The sequence below is a fragment of the Mesoplodon mirus genome (genome assembly GCF_964341445.2).
Source record: "Mesoplodon mirus genome assembly, contig: HAP1_SCAFFOLD_682, whole genome shotgun sequence".
NCBI classification, from domain to species: domain Eukaryota; kingdom Metazoa; phylum Chordata; class Mammalia; order Artiodactyla; family Ziphiidae; genus Mesoplodon; species Mesoplodon mirus.
The window spans coordinates 70,609-94,550 of NW_028295348.1; the positions used below are offsets into that span (position 1 = coordinate 70,609).

The 23,942-nt window shown below is 45.6% G+C and overlaps 1 gene segment (V, D, J or C); it reads right to left on the reverse strand.

Annotated features, from left to right (window-relative positions):
• The window catches only part of LOC309797526 (Ig alpha-1 chain C region-like), a 140,143-nt gene that overhangs the window by 39,655 nt on the left and 76,546 nt on the right, over nucleotides 1-23,942 (reverse strand).

The following is a 23,942-nucleotide window of genomic DNA, read 5'->3' on the forward strand; positions in this document are numbered from 1 at the left end:
CGGGGTGTCTCTTTTGGGTGTGTGTGTTGTGGTGAGCGGTGCCCTTGGACCCAGGGGACAGAGTGAGCACCCCAACTGTCACAGCTTTCCACCTTCTGCAGAGATTGTGCCTGGTTTGCCCACCGCAGTCCGGGTACCGGGCCCCTCGCCTGAGCCCTCTGGGTGTCCTTACCATGGTGGGCACCTCTCCTGACCCTGGACAGTGTGTGGTTGGGCGCAGCCTGCAGCCCAGCCCCTGCCTCGTCCTGCCTACCTGCCTTGGTGGCCTCCCCTCCAGACCTCTGTTTTCCGACTCTTCCCTCCTCCTCTCCCTGGCTCCATCCATGGCCCAGATATCTGACCAAAGGCCAGTGTAACGTGCACGGTCAGAGGGCAGTTGTTACCCCGGCCACAGCTGTCCCCCGGAGGACAGAGTTCACGATGGTCACTGGGGCCCGAAAATGGCCATCTAGGTGAGAGAGAGCGTGCAGCCTCTCCACTGCTGTGTGTGGGCCGAGACTGGTCGTCCCATATTTGGGGGACACTGACCCTCAGTTTCTCGTTTGAGTGCTGCAGCGGACCCTACACCCTGTGTGTGCCCCCTGGGCCATCCCGTAACTTCAGCATTAGGTCTGGGATTGGGGACCCGAGAGACATTGTAGCCCCCAACCCAGAAGTGCCATGGGTGGAGATCTTGTTCTCGGAGAGACAGCAGTGAGCGGTCCTGAAGTGGGATCTTAGTTCCCTGCCCAGGAATTGAACCCGGGTGTCCTGGATGAAAACCAGGAATCCTAGCTGCTAGACCACCAGGGGCCGGAGGCTAGGAGCAACGTTGCCCTGGCTCTTGCCCTGTTTGAAAGCAAGAATGTTTCAAGGAGGCAAAAACTGTAAAAAGCAGGTACAAAGTTTATTATTAGAAGCACAGCACAACGTGTGGGATAGAGAAGTAGCTTATTTAAGACAGGAGCAAGGCAGAGATACTCACCTGGAGAGAGAAGGTGTGGGCATCCTCCCTGATGAGGCGCAGTAAAGGGATGGTCAGGTGGTTTGCACAGGGCAGTTCTCCTGGATCTTTGTCTCTCTCTGGCGCATTTCCTCGCCTCTTTTCCCACCTCTGACCTGTCCTAGGGCCCTCCCGACAAGTGTGTGTCTTTTTGACAAGAAAGATTCCAACGCAAAGGCTGACGGGAAGTTTGACCACACGTTAGGGGGGGGCAGCCCCTCCCTTTTCGACCCCCGAGGAGGCTTCCTGCGCATGTGCAGTCGGGGAGCTTTCCCTGACCTCAGGAACGATAGACGTGGTCATCTCATCTCTACTCCAGCAGGGCTCAGCTCCTGCCACTGACTTTGTCCTGGGAGTGTCAGGGAAAACAGAGCTCCAGTTCACTCTGCTTGGCAAGCTCCAGCTGCTCAGCCCAGGGGCCCATCTATCTCTTACCCCAAATCTCCCCTGAGATACGTGAACCCTGTGATATTTTATTGGGAAGATGAAGGGTGAACGTCTGTCTTCTGCAGCTTCTTCAGGTTGGCATGGGGCTCACAGATCCTACCTCGTTGGGGGTCATGGAGCTCTTGCTCCGTTTTATTAAGGGGCCCCAGGGTGGCTTCTGTTGTTATTTTGACAGGATCTATTCTGAGGAATGACTGGAATCTTTGCATTATTATCATCTTGTCTAGAAGAGTGCTGTGTTCTAGAGAGAACAAACTAAACAAGTTGGTTAAAAGAAGGCAGGGGTCAAAGATCGGTAAAAGAATTATTGTAACCAGGGGCCCAAGTAGGAGTAAGAACCAGGTTATGTTTCATAATATTTTTTTTTTTTTTTGCGGTACGCAGGCCTCTCACTGCTGTGGCCTCTCCCATTGTGGAGCACAGGCTCCGGACGCACAGGCTCAGCGGCCATGGCTCATGGGCCCAGCCGCTCCGCGGCATGTGGGATCTTCCCAGACCAGGGCACGAACCCCTGTCCCCTGCATCATCAGGCAGACTCTCAACCACTGCACCACCAGGGAAGCCCCTTGTACCATTTTTTGATGGTGGTCCAGGTAGTGTCAGTGCTTGGGTTACCCTGTCCAAAGGAATGGAGCATTTGGCACGGTTATATACATTTTTTTAAAAGTTTTTTTTCTGATGTGGACTATTTTTAAAGTCTGTATTGAATTTCTTACAATATCGCTTCTGTTTTGATTTTTTGGCCACAACATCTTTTTTATTAGCCCATTGTGATTGATGTAGGTGTAACAGACCCAGTTAGAAGTAGTTGGACAATGTGAATGTTAATAGACAAAATCCATCTCATCTCTTTTCAGGAGAATAAGTCTGAAAACCAGTCTGGACCTGGCATTTCGAAGAGACTTGTAGCCACTTATCTGGTTTTATCTAAGTAGGTTTTAACGCTTAATGTGGTATTAACACATAAATAACAGGAGCTATTTGTCATCATACATGTTTTTTCATCTTGTTACCATCTGATCTAAAGCAATTTCATTGTCTAAAATGTAATAGGTACAAGAAGAGACCTTGCAAACGTAAGGTTGCAGTTACTAGCTGCCAGCTGGTGTTGTCTTGAGACTAGCTGAGGGCCTCACATCTGACACAGCTCATAAAGCTTAAGTTCTCAGCAATACAAGGACTGGCTGAAATCATACCCATAGTGTCACCTAGTACTACCTTGGATGTCTGAACCACAGTTCTTCTATCTTGACTTTTAATTGTAGTTTTTTCCTTAATAGCCCAAACTGTTGTCACCATTAATGATTTTAGTGTTTTTCTAGTATGAGAAGATGCAAGAATTTTGGCCCTTAAAAATCTACCTGAGAATATGTATCTGAAGGCCTGTTCTGTCAGTTTTCCCCAGAGCACAGAGTGCCTCTTTCCTGAACTCCACCTTGAACTCCATTCAGGGGATGTTGAAGGTTAGCAGCCATAGTGGCTCATGATTTAATCCTGGTAGAGGTAGGCAACAGGTGCTCGTTTCCAGTTGGCAGGGTCCCTTCATGGTCATGAATTTGACCAAGGTTTGGGGGGCATTTCATGACCATTTCGTCTCACAGTGCTAGAAATGCTCATTCCCAGTTCTGGCAAAAATTTCTTTGACAGGCCACTCAATGTGCTGTTACTGAAGTAGGCCTTATTAACAGTGGCCAAAAGTCTCTGGACCACCTGTCTTCCTAGTCTCTTATGGTCCAGGAAACTCTTCCCTCTTGTTGTTTCTTCCCATACCAAGAGTTACACTATTACAATCATTGATCTCATATGGGACTATATATTATCATTTTATCAGAGGCTCAGTCATACATTTGGTAATGTAAGAAAGAATGATTTTGTAAAACAGGCAATAAAAAATAAAATAGCTAGCAGTATTAGTAAGGTCATAAGTAAGAATGTATTAGTAAGGTCATAAGTAAGAATGTAAGTCAAGAACTTCCATTAGGTGCAGCCCAGTATATCCCCAGGTTGTCTGACTTAGTCTGTTTTTTCTAGTATTACTAGGCTGGTTCCTTTAAACTTAAATGACCATAGCCTGGTGTTAATCTCCTGTTTGTAGATAGTGGAGATCTTTATCCAAAGACTGATTACGAAGTTAAGCTTCAGGAACAAACTTAGAGTGTCCTTTTAATAACTTAATTAAATCTTGTAGCAATATAACATAACAGCAAGGGACCATCTGGGAAGTGGGTTTTAGTAAACACCTTAGTTAACAAATCTAGAATTTAATATTTAGTGAAACATAATCTTTTTTTTCTCCCTAAAGTACCCTCATCTCCATTAAACACAGCCAAATCAAGACTAATTTTTTTTAATCTTTATTGGAGTATAATTGCTTTACAATGGTGTGTTAGTTTCTGCTTTATAACAAAGTGAATCAGTTATACATAGACATATGTTCCCATATCTCTTCCCTCTTGCGTCTCCCTCCCTCCCACCCTCCCTATCCCACCCCTCTAGGTGGTCACAAAGTACCGAGCTGATCTCCCTGTGCTATGCGGCTGCTTCCCACTAGCTATCTATTTTATGTTTGGTAGTGTATATATTTCCAAGCCACTCTCTCACTTTGTCACAGCTTACCCTTCCCCCTCCCCATATCCTCAAGTCCATTCTCTAGTAGGTCTGTGTCTTTATTCCTGTCTTACCCCTAGGTTCTTCATGACATTTTTTCCCCCTTAAATTCCATATATATGTGCTAGCATACTGTATTTGTCTTTCTCTTTCTGAATTACTTCACTCTGTATGACAGACTCTAGGTCTATCCACCGCATTACAAATAGCTCAATTTCGTTTCTTTTTATGGCTGAGTAATATTCCATTGTATATATGTGCCACATCTTCTTTATCCATTCATCCGATGATGGACACTTAGGTTGTTTCCATCTCTGGGCTATTGTAAATAGAGCTGCAATGAACATTTTGGTACATGACTCTTTTTGAATTATGGTTTTCGCAGGGTATATGCCCAGTAGTGGGATTGCTGGGTCATATGGTAGTTTTATTTGTAGTTTTTTAAGGAACCTCCATACTGTTCTCCATAGTGGCTGTACCAATTCACATTCCCACCAGCAGTGCCAGAGTGTTCCCTTTTCTCCACACCCTCTCCAGCATTTATTGTTTCTAGATTTTTTAATGATGGCCATTCTGACTGGTGTGAGATGATATCTCATTGTGGTTTTGATTTGCTTTTCTCTAATGATTAATGATGTTGAGCATTCTTTCATGTGTTTGTTGGCAGTCTGTATATCTTCTTTGGAGAAATGCCTATTTAGGTCTTCTGCCGGTTTTTGGATTGGGTTGTTTCTTTTTTGTTATTGAGCTGCATGAGCTGCTTATAAATTTTGGAGATTAATCCTTTGTCAGTTGTTTCATTTGCAAATATTTTCTCCCATTCTGAGGGTTATCTTTTGGTTAGATCACTCCCTAACACCATACACAAAAATAAGCTCAAGATGGATTAAAGACCTAAATGTAAGGCCAGAAACTATCAAACTCTTAGAGGAAAACATAGGCAGAACACTCTATGACATAAATCACAACAAGATCCTTTTTGACTAATTTGTTTGTAAAATAAGTCTGGCCCATTGACCACATAGGCTCCTCCATACTGACTCTGGTGTAATTCCTCAGGAGTCTCAGACTAAATTCACAAAAGGCCTCTCAAGGCCGAGAAAGCCATGCCAAAGTCCTGCCATCACATTTTGCCTGGTGGATTTCTCTCTTCTAGAGGTCCCCCAAATATTTGGAGATTCCTGTACGTGTCAGGAGACAGTCTTTTGTATTTACCTGATAAGGCTGCTCATAACCAAGTGTCTCCAATTTCTGGAGGGACAAGGCAGAGAGAAAAGAAAAATGTTTTCATTTGATCCACAGGTGTAAATCACCTAATTGTCGTAAACCATAAGTAGCTTGAAGAGAAGGGCTTCTCTATATCTGAAAAACAAAGATTAGAAGCCAGTAATATGTCAGGCAAAAATCATAAAAATCATAATCATATTTAGCAGTTCGTTGGATCCCATGTAATTGGTTTTGGTTTTGTTTGAGTACAGTTTTTCCATTAGTTTTATTGACCTTGCCTGATGGTAGAGGGTGATAGTGACGGTGATAATTTTAAGAAATTTGTAAGGTTTTTGGTTAAGGCTTATATGATTTGTCCAGTGAAGTGGTTGCCTTGATCACTGGAGATTATAGAAAGTGTACCCCCAGTGGAAAACACATTTTCTAACCATTTCCTCTTTCATTGTGAAGGCATCAGCCTTGCAGCCAGGGAAGGCTTTAAGCCATCAAATAAAAAATGAGGCTTGCCAGGGAGCCGGGAGAAGCCAGACAGCCATCTTGGATTTCCCGTAGCCCTGACTACTTAATTTACAGTTATTGTTGACCCGTTTCGATTTCTCTGATTTTGGAGTAGACCGCTGCCATGCTACAAGGGCGTCAGGATGGCAAGTCTGACAATGAGGGGTTAATCTTTGTGTAGAAGTGGAATGAATTTTATCTGCATGTGCCATAATCTTTACAGGCTCTGTTGTTATTACCTTTTATTTGACAGTTTCTTCTGTAATTTAATCTGTCAAATAATCCCAGTTAGTTTAATATATATTTTTTGAGATGCTCCAGGGGCCTTCTGAAGCACCTCAAAGTTAGCTGGAGGTCAGAAGGACTTTAATTAGAATTTGACTCTTAGGAAGTTTGTTAAAAATATCAAAAAGTTTTAAAACACTTAGTCAAATAGAATTGTAGGTCATTGTGAAATAATATTTATTCAACCAAAGTGACAAAAGATTTTAAAAGCAAATATAAGTCACTTAAAGGCAAATAAATTCATATAATCTGTTACCAAAGGCAGCTTTCCAAGGAAACTTTGTTCTCTTAACAGAGAGAGAAAACCAAATTCCAGTCTTCATATCTTCTATCACTGACAACATATATTCTACTTGCTTCACACACCGAAATATTTCCCTTATCCTTTTTTAAAAATATTTATTTATTTATTTATTTGGTTGTGTGGGGTCTTAGTTGCAGCAGGCAGCCTCCTTAGTTGTGGCATTTGAACTCTTAGTTGTGACATGCATGTGGGATCTAGCTCCCTGACCAGGGATCGAACCCAGGCCCCCTGCATTGGGAGTGCGGAGTCTCATCCACCATGCCATCAGGGAAGTCCCTCCCTTATCCTTTTAGTAGCTTTAATGATGTATTATAATTTTTAACCCTTAAAAACCTTAATCTCTAGTGAAAACCAAGAAGAAAGCAATTGTGAACTGTTTGTCATGTTGGCATTTTCTGATTAACAACCTTAAGAACATATTCCATAACCTCTAAAAACATGCACTTTCACAAAGCACAATTTCTTTTCTCAGTGTGGTACAAGGCATGTGTCTAATAAAGCCAAACATCTTTAGTTTCCCTCTTGTAAGAAGACAAAAGGTAAATTTACATTTGTTCAGCAATCAATATTCCAGTATTTTATCTTAAAAATGATTTAGACCTTTATTGAGTTCTTCTCATTTGACCTGATTTAGCAAAGCTCTAAAGTTTCAAGTTGCCAAAAATCTGGAAAAACTAAAACATAATTATTTCCAAAGTGTACAAACGTTGTAAGAGATTCAACACTGAATATTTCCCAGATCATGTGAACCTGAAATTTATTTAGCTTAGTATCTCTTCTGTTTAGAATTGCTTGATTTGTAAGTGCTTACTTTTAAAAAGCCAAGTAAATAGAGCTTATTGACAAATTAACCTCAGCAATATTATCCAAAGACAAAGACACATACTGAGGCATAAATATATCCAGACAGATATCTCATAGTTTCCACTTGAGGTTTAAATGCCTCTTTGTCTCTCTCTCTCTCTCTCTCTTTTTTTTTCTTGGCTTGAAGTTCTACTAATTAATCCAAGGCCGAAGTCTCAGGCAAAATGGGCTATGTCTGTATTTCAAGGACAGCATAAGAGTTAATTTCAAGTTTTCCCCTAGGCATATTTTTGTTCTCTCAGGGTCAGAATTCTGAAAAAAAGTGTTTTAATGAGCTAGCTTTCTCTAACTGCACATGCAAAAAGAACCAGTTTTGTAATTTCAAAAGAGTTTTACCTTAACCAACTTTCTCCGGAGTCTAAAGAATATTGTGGCCATCCAGTGTCAAAAAAAATCGTCTTTCTTTTTCTGTAGTCATAGTTTCATAGCTAAAATATAGACCAAATATTGCTCAAATTGGCCCTAATAACAGGGGCAGGCTGGCTGATACACTGTCCCATCAGGGGTTGTCCCTCTGGGGAGGTGGGGATCTTAGTTGGACCAGAAGAAACTGGAGGGAATTTGCATGAGTGGGAGAAGCTTGGTTTCCCCCATGAGAGCTGGGTGCGGGGTGGTGGTGGTTAAAAGAGGATCGTTTAGAATGTCAGGAGAGTGTTTTTTTTTTTTTTTTTTTTGATTCCTCAGGCTTTTGATTAGAGGAGCCACATAGAGCAGGGTTATGATAAATGGCCATAAAGGCCTGAACATAGGGAAGCTCAGTGCATTTCGCCATCCTGTGGCAAAAAGATCTAACTGTAAGCAACACATTTTAGGCCATTTTCCCAACCCCCAACTTATATAAAGGCCAGGCAGTGTTACAGCAAAACCTAAGCTTCCCCTTTCTCAGCCCATCTGGCTTAGAAAGGGGATCCTCCCATGTTGAATAACCTGCAACCAAGAACAGTGCTCCTAGAGATGAAGACCAGCACCCTGGAAACAGTAGGAGGAGGCGCCTGACGGACACTCAGAGGGCCTGGGTTCCCTTCTCTCATCTAATGGGGTGTGGGGTGCCCTCTACTCCCCCACTGATTTCTTTTCTTTTCCTTTTTTTTTAAAAAAAGATCTTTACTGGAACATAATTACTTCACAATACTGTGTTAGTTTCTGTCGCACAACAAAGCGAATCAGCCATCTGCATACACATGTCCCCATATCCCCTCCCTCTTGAGCCTCCCTCCCACCCTCCCTATCCCACCCCTCTAGGTCATCGCAAAGCACCGAGCTGATCTCCGTGTGCTATGCGGCTGCTTCCCACCAGCCAACGATGTTACATTCGGTAGTGTGTATATGTCGATGCTACTCTCACTTTGCCCCAGCTTCCCCCTCCCACCCCATGTCCTCAAGTCCATTCTCTACGTCTGCCTCTTTATTCCTGCCCTGAAACTATGTCCATCAGTACCACTTTTTTTTTTTTTTAAGATTCTCTATATATGTGGTAGCGTACGGTATTTGCTTTTCTCTTTCTGACTTACTTCACTCTGTATGACAGACTCTAGGTCCATCCACCTCACTACAAATAACTCAATTTCATTTTTTTTATGGTTGAGTAATATTCCATTGTATATATGTGCCACGTCTTCTTTATCCATTCATCCGATGATGGACACTTAGGTTGTTTCCATCTCCGGGCTATTGTAAATAGGGCTGCTATGAACATTTTGGTACATGTCTCTTTTTGAATTATGGTTTTCTCAGGGTATATGCCCAGTAGTGGGATTGCTGGGTCATATGGTAGTTCTATTTTTAGTTTTTTAAGGAACCTCCATACTGTTTTCCATAGTGGTTGTATCAATTTACATTCCCACCAACAGTGCAGGAGGGTTGCCTTTTCACCACACCCTTTCCAGCATTTATTGTTTCTAGATTTTTTTGATAATGGCCATTCTGATCTGCATCTGGTGACGCCTCATTGTAGTTTTGACTTGCATTTCTCGAATAATTAGTGATGTTGAGCATCTTTTCATGTGCCTCTTGGCCATCTGTATGTCTTCCTTGGTGAAACGTCTATTTAGGTCTTCTGCCCATTTTTTAACTGGATTGTTTGTTTTTTTGATATTGAGCTCCATGAGCTGTTTGCATATTTTGGAGATTAATCCTTTGTTGTTTCATTTGCAAATAATTTTTCCCATTCTGAGTGTTGTCTTTTTGTCTTGTTTGTGGTTTCCTTTGCTGTGCAAAAGCATTTAAGCTTCATTGGGTCCGATGTGTTTATTTTTGTTTTTATATCCATTACTCTAGGAGGTGGGTCAAAAAAAATCTTGCTGTGATATATGTCAAAGAGTGTTTTTCCTATGTTTTCCTCTAAGAGTTTTATAGTGTCACGTCTTACATTTAGGTCTTTAATCCATTTTGAGTTTATTTTTGTGTATGGTGTTAGGGAGTGCTCTAATTTCATTTTTTTACATGTAACTGTCCAGTTTTCCCCGCACCACTTATTGAAGAGGCTGTCTTTTCTCCACTGCATATTCTTGCCTCCTTTGTTGTAAATTAGGTGCCCATATGTGTGTGGGTTTATCTCTGGGCATTTTGTCCTGTGCCATTGATCTATATTTCTGTTTTTGTGTCACTACCATACTTGTCTTGATTACTGTAGCTTTGTGGTATAGTTTGAAGTTGGGGAGCCTGATTCCTCCAACTCCGGTTTTCCTTCTCAAGATTGCTTTGGCTATTCGGGGTCTTTTGTGTTTCCATACAAACTGTAAAATTTTTTCTTCTAATTCTGTGAAGAATGCCATTGGTAGTTTGATAGGGATTGCATTGAATCTGTAGATTGCTTTGAGTATTAGAGTCATTTTCACAATGTTGATTGTTCCAGTCCAAGAACGTGGTATATTTCTCCATCTGTTTATGTCATCTTTGATTTCTTTCATCAGTGTTTTATAGTTTTCTAAGTAAAAGTCTTTCGCCTTCTTAGGCAGGCTTGTTCCTAGGTATTTTATTCTTTTTGTTGCAATGGTAAATGGGAGTGTTTCCTTAATTTCTCTTTCGGACTTTTCATTGTTGGTGTATAGGAATGCCAGAGATTTCTGTGCATTAATTTTTTATCCTGCAACCTTATCAAATTCATTGATGAGTTCTAGTAGTTTTCTGGTGGCATCTTTAGGATTTTCTATGTATAGTATCATATCATCTGCAAATAGTGACAGTTTTACTTCTTTTTTTTCCAATTTGTATTCCTTTTATTCCTTTTTCTTCTCTGATTGCTGTGGCTAGGACTTCCAAAACTATGTTGGATAAGAGTGGAGAGAGTGGACATCCTTGTCTTGTTCCTGATCTTAGAGGAAATGCTTTCAGGTTTTCACCATTGAGATTGATGTTTGCTGTGGGTTTGTCATATATGACCTTTATTATGTTGAGGTAGGTTCCCTCTGTGCACATTTTCTGGAGAGTTTTTTTCATAAATGGGTGTTGAATTTTGTCAAAAGCTTTTTGTGCATCTAATGAAATGATCATATGGTTTTTATCCCTTAATTTGTTAATATGGTGTATCACATTGATTGATTTGCATATACTGAAGAATCCTTGCATCCCTGTGGTAAATCCCACTTGATCATGTTGTATGACCCTTTTAATGTGCTATCAGATTCTGATTGCTAGTATTTTGTTGATGATTTTTGCATCTATGTTCATCAGTGATATTGGTCTATAATTTTTGTTTTTTTGTGATATCTTTTTCTGGTTTTAGTATGAGGATGGTGGTGGCGTCATAGAATGAATTTGGGAGTGTTTCTCCCTCTGCAATTTTTTGGAAGAGTTTGAGAAGGATGGCTGTTAGCTCTTCTCTAAATGTTGATAGAATTCGCCTGTGAAGCTATCTGGTCCTGGACTTTTTTTTTGTTGGAAGATTTTTGTTGTTGTTGTTGTTGGAAGATTTTTAATTACAGTTTCAATTTCATCACTTGTGATAGGTCTGTTTATATTTTCTAATTCTTCCTGGTTCAGTCCTGGAAAATTGTAACTTTCCAAGAATTTGTCCATTTCTTCAAGGTGGTCCATTTTATTGGCATATAGTTGTTTGTAGTAGTCTCTTATAATCCTTTGTATTTCTGTTGTGTCAGTTGTGATTTCTCCTTTTTCATTTCTAATTTTATTGATTTGCGTCCTCTCCCTTTTTTTCTTGATGAGTCTGGCTAAGGGTTTATCAATTTTGTTTATTTTCTCAAAGAACCAGCTTTTAGTTTTATTGATCTTTGCTATTGTCTTCTTCATTTATGCTCTGATCTTTATGATTTCTTTCCTTCTACTGACTTTGGATTTTCTTTGTTCTTCTTTCTCTAGTTGTTTTAAGTGTAGGGTTAGATTGTTTATTTGAGATTTTTCTTGTTTCTTGAGGTGAGATTGTATTGCTATAAACTTCCCTCTTAGAAATGCTTTTGCTGTGTCCCATAGGTTTTGGGTCGTCTTCTTTTTATTGTCATTTGTTTCTATGTATTTTAAAAATTTCTTGTTTGATTTCTTCAGCGATCTCTTGGTTATTTAGTAGTGTACTGTTTAGCTTCCATGTATTTGTGTTTCTTTACAGTTTTTTTCCTGTAATTGATTTCCTATCTCATTGTGTTGTGGTCAGAAAAGATGCTTGACACGATTTCAATTTTCTTAAATGTTCTGAGTCTTGATTTGTGACACAAGGTGGGATCTATCCTGGAGAATGTTCCATGTGCACTTGAGAAGAAAGTGTATTCTGCCGCTTTTGGGAGGAATGGTCTATAAATATAAGTCAGATCGATCTGGTCTATTGTGTCAGTTAAAGCTTGTGTTTCCTTATTTATTTTCTGTTTGGATGATCTGTCCGTTGGTGTAAGTGGGGTGTTAAAGTCCCCTACTATTATTGTGTTACTGTCGATTTCTCCTTTCATGGTTGCTAGTATTTGCTTTATGTATTCAGATGCTCCTATGTTGGGTGCATAAACACTTAATAATTGTTATATCTTCTTCTTGTATAGATGCCTTGATCATTATGTTGTGTCCCTCCTTATCTCTTTTAATAGTCTTTATTTTAAAGTCTATTTTATCTGATATGAGTATGCTGCTCCAGCTTTCTTTTGATTTGCATTTGCATGGAATTTTTTTTTTCCATCCCTTCACTTTCAGTCTGTGTGTGTCCCTAGGTCTGAAGTGGGTCTCTTGTAGACAGCATATATAAGGGTCTTGTTTTTGTATCCATTCAGCCAGTCTGTGTCTTTTGGTTGGGGCATTTAATCCATTTACATTCAAGGTTATTATCGATATGTATGTTCCTATTCCCATTTTCTTAATTGTTTTGGGTTTGTTTTTGTGCACCTTTTTCTTCTCTTGTGTTTCCCACTTAGAGAAGTTTCTTTAGCATTTGTTGTAAAGCTGGTTGGTGGTGCTGAATTCTCTTAGCTTTTGTTTGTCTGAAAAGCTTTTGACTTCTCCATTGAATCTGAATGAGATCCTTGCTGGGTAGAGTAATCTTGGTTGTAGGTTTTTCTCTTTCATCACTTTAAGTATATCCTGCTACTCCTATCTGGCCTGCAGAGTTTCCACTGAAAAATCAGCTGATAGCCTTATGGGGATTCCTTTGTATGTTATTTTTTGTTTTTCCCGTGCTGATTTTAATATTTTTTCATTGAATTTAATTTTTGTTAGTTTGCTTAATATGTGTCTTGTTGTGTTTTTCCTAGGGTTTATCCTGTATGGGACTCTCTATGCTTCCTGGACTTGGGTGACTATTTCCTTTCCCAAGTTAGGGAAGTTTTCAACTATAATCTCTTCAAATATTTTCTCAGACCCTTTCTTTTTCTCTTCTTCTTCTGGGACCCCTATAATTTGAATGTTGGTTTGTTTAGTGTTGTCCCAGAGGTCTCTGAGATTGTCTTCAATTGTTTTCATTCTTTTTTTTTTTTATTCTGCTCCTTGGCAGTTATTTCCACCATTTTGTCTTCCAGCTCACTATTGGTTCTTCTGCCTCAGTTATTCTGTTATTGACTCCTTCTAGTGTATTTTTCATTTCAGTTATTATGTTGTTCATCTCTGTTTGTTTGTTCTTTAGTTCTTCTAGATCTTTGTTAAATGTTTCTTGTATTTTCTCAATGTGTGTCTCCATTCTATTTCTGAGATTCTGGATCATCTTTATTATCATTACTCTGATTTCTTTTTCAGGTAGATTGTCTATTTCTTCTTCATTTATTTGGTCTTGTAGGTTTTTACCTTGCTCCTTCATCTGTGACATATCCTTTTGCCATGTCATTTTTTTTTTTTTTTAATGAGTGGAATTGTGTTCCTCTCTTACTGGTTGTTTGGCCTGAGGCTTCCAACACTGGAGTTTGTAGGCTATTGGGTAGAGCTTGGTCTTGGTGCTGAGGTGAGGAACTCCGTTGCGACCTCACTCTGATGAATATTTCCTGGTGTCTGAGGTTCTCTGTTAGTCCAGTGGTTCTGACACGGAGCTCCCACTGCAGGAGCTTTGGCCTGACCTCAGGCTTGTGTACCAAGATCCCTCAAGCCACCTGGGGCAGCAAAAAATAAAACAACAACAACAATAACAAAGTAAAAAATAAAATTAGGCTAGGAAACTAACAGATATGTTGGGAAGAATATAAAAATAAAAATATAGATGAATCAACAACTGGAAGGTACAACAGTACCACAATAGTAAAAAAGAGGAGGAGGGGAAAAAAAAGAGGGTAGGGGAGACCTTGGCTGTGGAGGGCTGGGCTTAAGCAAGGGTGAGGTTTGGGCAGTGGGTGGGGCCAATGCTCAGGACCCACAGGGCTGGAAAAGGCCCTGGGGGCTGTGGGAGGTGGGGCTTAGGCTCAAGTAACAGAAGGGGCCCCGGTGTGCCCCCCACCCCTGGTCTCAGAGGGCAGGGACCTCAGCTGGGAGCCCAGTAGGCTTCCTGGGTTCGAACGTGTGGGGCAAATGCTCTCCTCTCCTCTCCTGCTCCTCTGGTCTGGGGTCTGGGAGGGCCCCTCCCACCTGCCTCTCCTGATCCCCTGACCTCCCTCCTATGCCCCCAGGACCCAGGCGGACTGGATGGGGTGTTGGAGTGGGGGGAAGCACCTTGAGAGCTCAGCAGTCTCCCCGGCTGAGTGGGCCAGGCGATCGCCCTCCACTCCTCTCCTGCTCTTCCTCTTCCCGGAGAGTCCCTCCCACCTGCGTCTTCTGATTTCCCTGGCCTCAGGGGCACCCGTCCTTTCTGGCCTCCACTTCTCCTCCTTCCTCGGTCCCCCTATGTCCTACCGGTTCACTCTGGGGTTCCTCCCATCTCCTTGGGGGTCACTGTCCCCCACCAGCTGCTGGCAGGCGTCCTTGTTGTGGGGAGATGCTAACTCTGCATCTTGCCCCACCTCCATCTTGACTCCACTCCCTCCCCCACTGATTTCTAACAAGATGTCTCTGGTCATCCTTGGTACCTTGCACAAGGTGTCCTCCTTTATTACCTGGAGAGGACATTTGGACCAGTGTAGAGCAGTTGCCATGATGTTTCTGGTGGTGGGGGGTGGGGATCTGTTGTCTATCCTTGAGACTGAGCGCTGTGGCCTGCTTGAATGTGGCCAGCCTAATAGGCTGGGCATTGCGGTGTATGGGCTTCCAAGGCCTGGAGTGAAAGGGGAGCTCCTGGAGGAACTGCAGTTGGCCACTCTGGAAAGTGCCATGGGGGTCAGGACTTGAGGATTTTATCTGACACTGACAACAGTGGGCTTGCCTGCGGCCAGGATGCAGTTAGTCCTTCCTGAAGAGGGTGTTAAAGTATTAGGTAAAAAAGAAAGCTTGCTGTGCAAGTAAGGTGGGAAAGAAAATCAGAGAAGCGTGGGAGAGACAGTGAAAGTCAGGAGTCTCCAGCCAGCAGTTTGGACGAGACCCGCAGTTTACCTTGAACTTCCATGTTTTGGCACCAAATGATCTCGGAGAGATAGCAAGGAGCAGTCCTGAGGCAGGATCTTAGTTCCCTGCCCAGGAATTGTACCTGGGTATCCTGGATGAAAACCAGGATCCTAGCTGCTAGTCCAGCAGGGCTAGAGGCTAGAAACAAAGTTGCCCTGGTTCTTGCACCATCTGAAAGCAAGAGTGTTTCAAGGAGGAAAAACTATGAAAAGAGGTACAAAGTTTATTATCAGAGACACAGCACTACATGAGGGAGAGCTCATAGAGAAGTAGTTTATTTATTTAAGACAGAAGCAAGGCAGAAATACACACCTGGAGAGAAAGGGTGTGGGCATCCTCCCTCATGAGGAGGAGAGACGTAAAAAGTGATTAAAATCACTTATATAGGACAGTCCTTCCAGGTCTTTGTTCGCCTCTGGCCAATTATCTTGCTTATTTTCCCACATTTGACCAGTCCTAGGACCCTCTCTGATAAGCATATGCATCTTTTTGCTGAGATGGATTTCAGCCTAAAGGCTAAAACAGGAAGTCTGACAACATCAGAGGGAGTGAACATTGTAGGAGAAACCAATAGATGTGGAACAGGATCGGTGTCACCCTCTGGACAGTCAGTCACTGGCTCTGCAAGCTGCACTCACAACTCCCTGGTGTTGCTCACAAAGCACATGGATCTATGTAAGCTCTGCTTAACTCTGCATTAATGAAGAGTCTGGAAAAAACCTGCCCACAACCTGGCTCAATCCTGACTTGACCCGACCTGTTGCAACTGAGTCTCCTGGGCCCACCCCTGCTCACTTCTCTATTTGGCACTTCCTTCTGTCATTGCTGAGGACGCCCACACCCTTTCTCTCCAGGTGCTGGTGTGGCCACCATGTGCCCGGATCTCATGCCCACTGTCCCGGGATCACGATGGTTGCTGCTTGCAGGGCAGAGACACGGTGCCCATTCCACCTTTGAAGTTCTGCTTCCAGAAGGACTTTTTACTTATTGCTGGGCAAGTCCAGGTTGAATCCAGAAAACATAAGCCCCTGGAGGCCTTTCAGGCGGGAATTGATGTCACCCAGGAAATCAAACGTGTATAAAATTGTAACAAGAGCAGGCGAAGTGCTATCAGGTGAGATGGTCACTGAGGCTCAGGGGGCCCAGGGAAGCTCATGATCTTCTGCCCCAAGAGGTTGCTCAGACTTTGGATGGGAACACTCACTCAGAGCTTCAAAGAAATATCCCTCAACATGATAAAGGCCACATATGACAAAACCACAGCTAACATCATTCTCAATAGTGAAAAGCTGAAAGCATTTCCTCTAAGATCAGGAACAAGACATGGATGTACACTCTTACCACTTTTATTCAACATAGTTTTGGAAGTCCTAGCCACAGCAATCAGAGAAGAAAAAGAAATAAAAGGAATCCAAATTGGAAAAGAAGAAGTAAAACTGTCACTATTTGCAGATGACATGATACTATACATAGAAAATCCTCAAGACAGTACCAGAAAGCTACTAGAGCTCATCAATGAATTCGGTAATGTTGCTGGATACAAAATTAATACACAGAAATCTGTTGCATTTCTATACACTAACAATGAAAGATAGAAAGAGAAATTAAAGAAACACTCCCATTTATGATCACATCAAAAAGAATAAAAAACCTAGGAATAAACCTACCTAAGGAGACAAAAGACCTGTACTCCGAAAACTATAAGACACTGAAGAAAGAAATCAAAGATGACACAAACAGATGGAGAGATATACCATGTTCTTGGATTGGAAGAATCAACATTGTGAAAATGACTGTTCTACCCAAGGTAATCTACAGATTCAATGCAATCCAGATCAAATTACCAATGGCATCTTTCACAGAACTAGAACCAAAAATTTTAAAAATTGTATGGAGACAGAAAAGACCCTGAATAGCCAAAGCAATCTTAAGAAAGAAAAATGGAGCTGGAGCAATCGGGATCCCTGACTTCAGACTATACTACAAAGCTACAGTCATCAAAACAGTATGGTACTGGCACAAAACCAGAAATATAGATCAATGGAACAGGATAGACAGCCCAGAAATAAACCCACACACCTATGGTCAATTAATCTATGACAAAGGAGGCAAGAATATACAATGAAGAAAAGATAGTCTCTTCAATAAGTGGTGCTGGGAAAACTGGACAGCTACATGTAAAAAAATGAAATTAGAAAATTCTCTAACACCATGGACAATAATAAACTCAAAATGGATTAAAGACGTAAATGTGAAACTGGATACTAGAAAACTCCTAGGGGAAAACATAGGCAGAACACTCTTTGACATAAATCACAGCAAGATTTTTTTGACCCACCTCCTAGAGTAATGGAAATAAAAACAAAAATAAACAAATGGGACCTAATTAAACTGAAAAACTTTTGCACAGCAATGGAAAACCATAAACAAAACAAAAAAAGAACCTACAGATTGGGAGCAAATATTTGCAAACCATGCAACCAATAAGAGATTAATCTCCAAAATGTATATACAGCTCATATGGCTCAATATAAAGAACAAACAAAGAACCCAATAGAAAAATGAACAGAGTATCTAAATAGACATTTCTCCAAAGAAGACATACAGATGGCCAAAAGGTAAATGAAAAGATGCTCAACATTCCTAATTATTAGAAAAATGCAAATCAAAGCACAATGAGGTACCAACTCTCACCAGTCAGAACGGCCATCATCAAAAACTATACAAACAATAATGCTGGAAAGGATGTGGAGAAAAGGGAACACTCTTACACTGTTTGTGGGAATGAAAATTGGTGCAGCCACTATGGAGAACAGTATGGAGTTTCCTCAAAAACCTAAAAATAGAGCTACCGTATGATCCAGCAATCCCACTCCTGGGGATATATCCAGGAAAACCATAATTCAAAAAGATACATGCACCGCAGTGTTCATTGCAACACTGTTTACAATAGCCAGGACATGGAAGCAACCTAAATGCCCATCGACAGATGAATGGATAAAGAAGATGTGGTACATATATACAATGGAATATTACTCAGCCATAATAAAGAATGAAATAATGCCATTTGCAGCAGCATGGATGGACCTACAGATTACCATACTAAGTGAAGTTAGTCAGACAGAGAAAGACAAATATCATATGATATCACTCACATGCGGAATCTAAAAAAAATGATACAAATGAACTTACATACAAAACAGTAATAGACTTCACAGACATAGACAACAAACTTACGGATACCAAAGGGGAGAGGGGAGGGGAGGGATAAATTAAGAGTTTGGGATTAACATATACACACTACTCTATATAGAATAGATAATAGCCTATAAGGGAAAAGAATCTGGAATAGCTACATGTATATGTATAATTGAGTCACTTTGCTGTACAACTGAAACTAACACAGCATTGTAAATCAACTGTATTTCAAAAAAAAAAAAAAAGAAATGTCCCAACACTCCTCGTGGTGTGGTTTGTGTGCCCTTCAGGGTGCCTGCAGGCCCGGCTGTGTGACCAGTCCTGTGAGGAAGAGGAGGCAGGGTCCTCTGCCAGCATCTGTCTCTGCGCAGTAGAGCACGGTGGTCAAGCACGGTGCTCCCTGTCCTGGTGCTGCTCTGGCCTCGTGGCCGTCCCATCAACCCCTTCTCTGCTCATTTCCATGGGCGATCACCTCCCTGCCCAGGCCCGAATGCCAACTTCACCTTTGTCTCTGTTGTGTCCAGGTCTCGGGATGCATTGGGGGCTGTTTGTCACTGTGACCCTGAGCTATTGTCACGAGAACTTGTGTCTCCTAAAACACTGGAAATGTTTTAATGGGAAAAGCAGAGGCTGTTTATTCTGAGCTGCTGCAGCCAGGGAGCCATGCCCAGCTGGCTGGGCAGAGACTCGGGCAGCAGGAGAGTGGGTGGCTTTGAGGCTTTATTATGTGTATGTGGCTTAATTGTTACTATATACATATAACACTATGCCCATGTAAGGGCCTATAACATACTTATTATATCATGTGTGTGTTAGCATGTTAAAATATTTTCTGTGTATAGAAAGCTTCTTTATAGGAAAAAGAGTGCCTCCGGTGTCCTGATGGGGGCTGCGGGGCTGGGGAAGCTGGACAGCCGACAGGACGCAGGCACCCCTGCGATGGCTGGGGCACATCCGGTTTTCTCTGATTGGTCCTCAGTCAGAAGCGAGGACAAAGAACGTGGAAGCCGTGGGTTATTGATCAAGCCCCGCCCGTGGGAAGGGTGTCACAGGGCGGTTGTAGGGCCTCCTGGGCTGTCACTAGAGATGGACGTCTGACTTCCTGCAGGTCTAGCACGGAGGGTTAGGTTTAGGTTAGCATGGAGGGAGCAGGCTGCTTCCTGGGCTGGATCCTGTGATGGTGGCTGGGTGTCCTGGGCTGTTGGCTGCATTCTTGGGTCAGAGTTCCATCTTTATATATGGTTGGCCAGGTACAGGTGTAAATTGAGTATCCCACCACAGCTCTGGCCTAGTGTCTTGTGAATGAGAATGTTCTTGAGGACCCCTTGGGATTTATCCCATGCATCCCCCCTCCCCCGCCCCAGCACAGATCCCCAGGGCACCTCTCTGCATCCAGCTTACATTACAGTGCATCTCCCCTCCCTCCCAGATCCCCAGTGCATCTTGCCCGCCTCTGGAGCAGTTCCCCAGGGAGTGTCAGTGTGTCAGGGCCGAGCAGAGCAGGACTGCGCCCTGGACCTTGTGTGAATTGCTCTACTGCCCCTCTCATGTTCTACTGCAACCAAACACTCGGGCCCTCTGGACAAGCCTCAGAGTTGCCCAATCCTGGGTTTTCTATGCCCAACCTCAGCAGGCTGCATGGTCCGTGTCGGAGTCCATGGGAGGCCTGGTCTCCCAGCGCAGATGGCAGCTCTCAGAAGGGCCTTCGCCACAAGTGGACTCTCCTGTCAACAGAGTCTGGGCACTTGTATGCTGGGAAGGAGGCCACCGGGCCCTGAAGAATGGTCTTAACTGCTCACAGGTCCTCAAAGAGGCCAAGAGGGTCACTCACCGCCCCTAGTTTCCTCCTTTTTGTACCTTTCCTAATAATCGAAAACTTTTCTTCCTGTTATTGGCCACTCGGTTTTTCCTTTCTGTGAAGGACCCACTGCTCACATTTCTTTCTTTTCATTGGTTGCTGAGTGCTCTTTGTATACGTAGGAGTCCTGCCCTGTGTCACATGTGCTCATGTGCTCTGCCCCATTTCTGTTGCACTAGAGCCCCTTGTGGGCGGGCTTCTCCAGGTCTTTACCCTCAGGAGGAGGCTCAGCCCATGCCCACCACTGTGCTTGGCCCACCGGCCCTCTCCCTGGTGCCTGTGGCTCCTGCCTTTGTGGCTCCCAGCTTTCTTCTCAAGGACGGTGGCGGCCAGCCCCAGACAGCTCTTGCTTGCTCATCAGGACATCCGGGCTGGCGGGACGGGGCCTGAGGACTGGCCTGTCTGTGTGAGCTCAGTGGGTGGATGGCTGGGTGGTGACTGGGGCCCCAGGAGGCTGATGCCGGCTTTCACCCTGGTGCTTGTGCAGCTGTGTTCCTGTGGCCTCCTGCACTGACCGCTGAATGAACCCCTCAGGGTTTGCCCATGGGGAGTGGAACTGTAGCCTTTACCTTCATGCGGGGAGGGGTGGTGAGTCTGGGCTGGAGGCCAGTGGCGCAGGCGTGGTGGAGCCTGAACCGGGGTCTCTGTGGGCATTGAAGGACTCTTGAGGTGGAGCCTGGCTGGACACTTGGGTCCTCGAGGCCCAGAGCTGCCCTCTGCCCCCTTCCCTCTGGCCCCTTGTCCACGTCCTCGGTGGGGGGGGCACCTCCTGCTCCCAAGGTACCACAGGCACCTCCCCCAAGGTATGCTCAGGTGGCATGGGATTCTTTAATGAACTTTACTAGGAAAAGTTAGGAGAGAGATCAGACGAGGGCACGGGGGATGGGGGCGGGTGCTGCAGGGCTGATTTGGCCACACTGCGGACCCCTTGGGAAGCGCCTTCTGCTGTGGGACCCTGCCTCACAGCCTAGGGCCCTGCCTGCAGCCCCAAAAACTCCCTTGGCCTCTCCCCACAAGGTCTGCTCTGCATCCTCATTCTGCACGAACGGTGCCTGGGGGTGGACAGCAGGGAGGGTGGGCACGGGACAGGAGCAGGGCATGGGGGGCAGCGCACTTGGACCTGGGGGCACGGAGGGCACGACTGAGCCTGGGGAGTGAGCCCTTGGCTTGGTTGGGCTGGACTCAGACGCTGGATTGGGCTGGTGGGGACGCTGAGTCCTAGATTTGGCTATGGGCTCCAGCATGGGCTGGGCCACGGGCTCCAGGCAATCACTGTGTTTCAGGGGTTGTTCAGTCAGAACCGGTGTGGGCCCAAGCGCAGGAGCCTGGGAGAAGCCTGGGGTGGTCAGCACCCACGCCCAGCCCAGGTCTCTCTGTGGAGGGAACAGATGCTCTTCTGGGACTTGCCCCAAAGTGGGGTGGGGTGGGGCTGTGATAGGCGGGCCCCCTGTTGCTTTTGACCTTGGGGCTGAGCTGGGGCCTCTGGGCGCCCGTGTGTGTGTGTGTGTGTGTGTGTGTGTGTGTAAGACACAGATGAAGGTGTATGGTGGCAAGGTGAGACACTGACAGGTGTGTGTGGAGCTCATGGTCTGGGGGGGCACTAGGGGTCAGGAGGCAGCGGGAGGCTGATCTCAGGCTCTCACAGGGGCAACCCGAGGGGCTCAAGGGCAGGCGTCGCCACTGGGCTTCGGGGTGCTCGGGGGGCATGGAGAAGTGAGGGATGCCGTGTGGTGTGGCACTGCTGGGGGGTGAGGGTGGGAGCCCTGGGGCCCAGTGTGGGGCAGTTCTCGAGGGACCCAGAGGCAGCCGTGCCAGGGACGGTATTCAGTTAGGAGGCCGTGGGGGCGGCCCTCGTGTGACCACTCTGGCGTTCCCACAGGGTGGGCCGGCTAGTGGCTGATCGTTGGTCAGGGGGATGGAAGTGAGGGACAGGGCCCAGGGCTGGGCAGGCTATGCTGCCCTCAGGCAAGTTCAGCTTCTTGGTTACATGTTTAGGGGGAGGGAAACGCAGGGTGTAGGGTGACCCCCAGGTCCATCACCTGGAGTCCCCATGGAGCCCAGCAGGCAGAGGGGCTCCTGTGCCAGCGTGCCCAGCGTGCCTGGCAGGGTCCTTGAGGGCCAGATGTTCTCCTGGACACTGCTGTCCACCCCTCGGCTGTCCTGTTTGCCACCCCTCCCAGCCTCCCCGTTTGGTGCAGGGCCCCCTGAGCGATGCAGTCCCTTCCCTGCATACCATTCCCTCTGTGTCTGCCTCTGTCTGTCTCTCTCTCCCCCACAGGAAGCTGGACCGGCACATCGGATGGCATTGGGGCACAGTGTCCATGCTGACCAGACTCCGGCTCCCGGTCTGGGGGGCTGTCCAGCTGAGCCTTGGCCTGGGGCTGTCGAGTGGCGGCCTCCTCCCCTCGCCCTGAAAGGCTGCAACAAAATTAATCGTGGCTTCCAGCAGCCCAAGGCCACATCCCCGGGATGAGCCAGCCCCCCTGAAATGCCGGGCTGAGGGAGCCCAGCACGGCCAGAACCCGACCCAGACGCCGGCCCACTTGTTTGGAGCTTTTACTGAGAAGGGCCGACAGCTGTGGATCCTGACTCTGCCCTCTGGGGAGGGTTGTGTCTCCTCTGAGGTGGAATCACCAGGAGGGATGGGTCCCTGGCCTCTGTGAGGGCGGAGTCCTGACCCATCCCTGCATCCTTGCCCACCGGCGGGCACAGCGGCCTCATGGCATCTGCACGGCCACCCTTCCTGGTCCCTCACCGGAGCCCCTGGAGCCCCACTCCTGCTCTCCTGTGACACACTGGTCACCTCTGTGCAGCCAGCTGAGTTCAGTGCCCCCCGGACGCCCTCCCCTCCTGCGGTCCTTCTCGCTGCCCAGTCTGTCCTGAGCGCTGAGCCAGGTCTGCCTCTGCTCCCCTTTGGCAGTCCCTCCCCACCGCTGCCCCTCCTGGCCTGGCTTCCTGGCCTTCCCTCCTGGTCCTCCTTTCTCGCACCCAGCTCGGCTGTTTTGGGCTGAATTGTGTGCCCCAAATTCCAGTTTTGAAGCCCAGACCCCCAGGACCTCAGAATGTAACTGTATTTGGAGATGGGGTCTGTAAAGATGTGATGATGCAAACTGGGGTCTCCAGGGTGGGCCCTAATCCAGGCTGACTGGCGTCCTTAAAAGAGGAGGACATTAGGACAGAGACACACACAGAGGGACGGCCACGTGAGGACACGGGAGAAGACGGCGTCTACACGTCACGGAGACAGCCCTCAGGAGAAGCCAGCCCTGCACCTCCTGGATCTGGGATTCCAGCTTCCAGGGTGTCAGACAGTGATGTCTGTTGTCAAAGGCCCCCTGTGCTGTCTGTTACAGCCTCCTGTGCAGACACACCCAACACGTGCGACTTCTCTGTGGCTCCCCCAGGCCCCTGGCTCGCCCCTGCGCCCACAGGCCAGGCGGGGACCCCAGGCTTGGGTGGTGTGTGGGGGAGACCGGCTGTGGATTTCACGAGGGTAGGCGGCGTGTTAACCTAGGGAGACTTCTCAGTGAGCTAGGTGATTGTAAAGAACGCTTTATTGTCATTAAAAAAATGAAGAGACAGCGAAGAGCATCAACGGGCTCCAACATTCAGAAAAGGAGAAACGCCTCCCAGGCTGCGGTGACGTGGACCTTCTTTTCCGTCCGGGGAGCAGCTCCTCCACATGTGGATGCTGACTGTGCTTTTCCGCAGAGATGGGAGAGTTGGTACTGGGCCCTGGGGCGGGGGCCCGGGGTCGGAGGCTGGCCCTACGCGGGTTGCGCCTC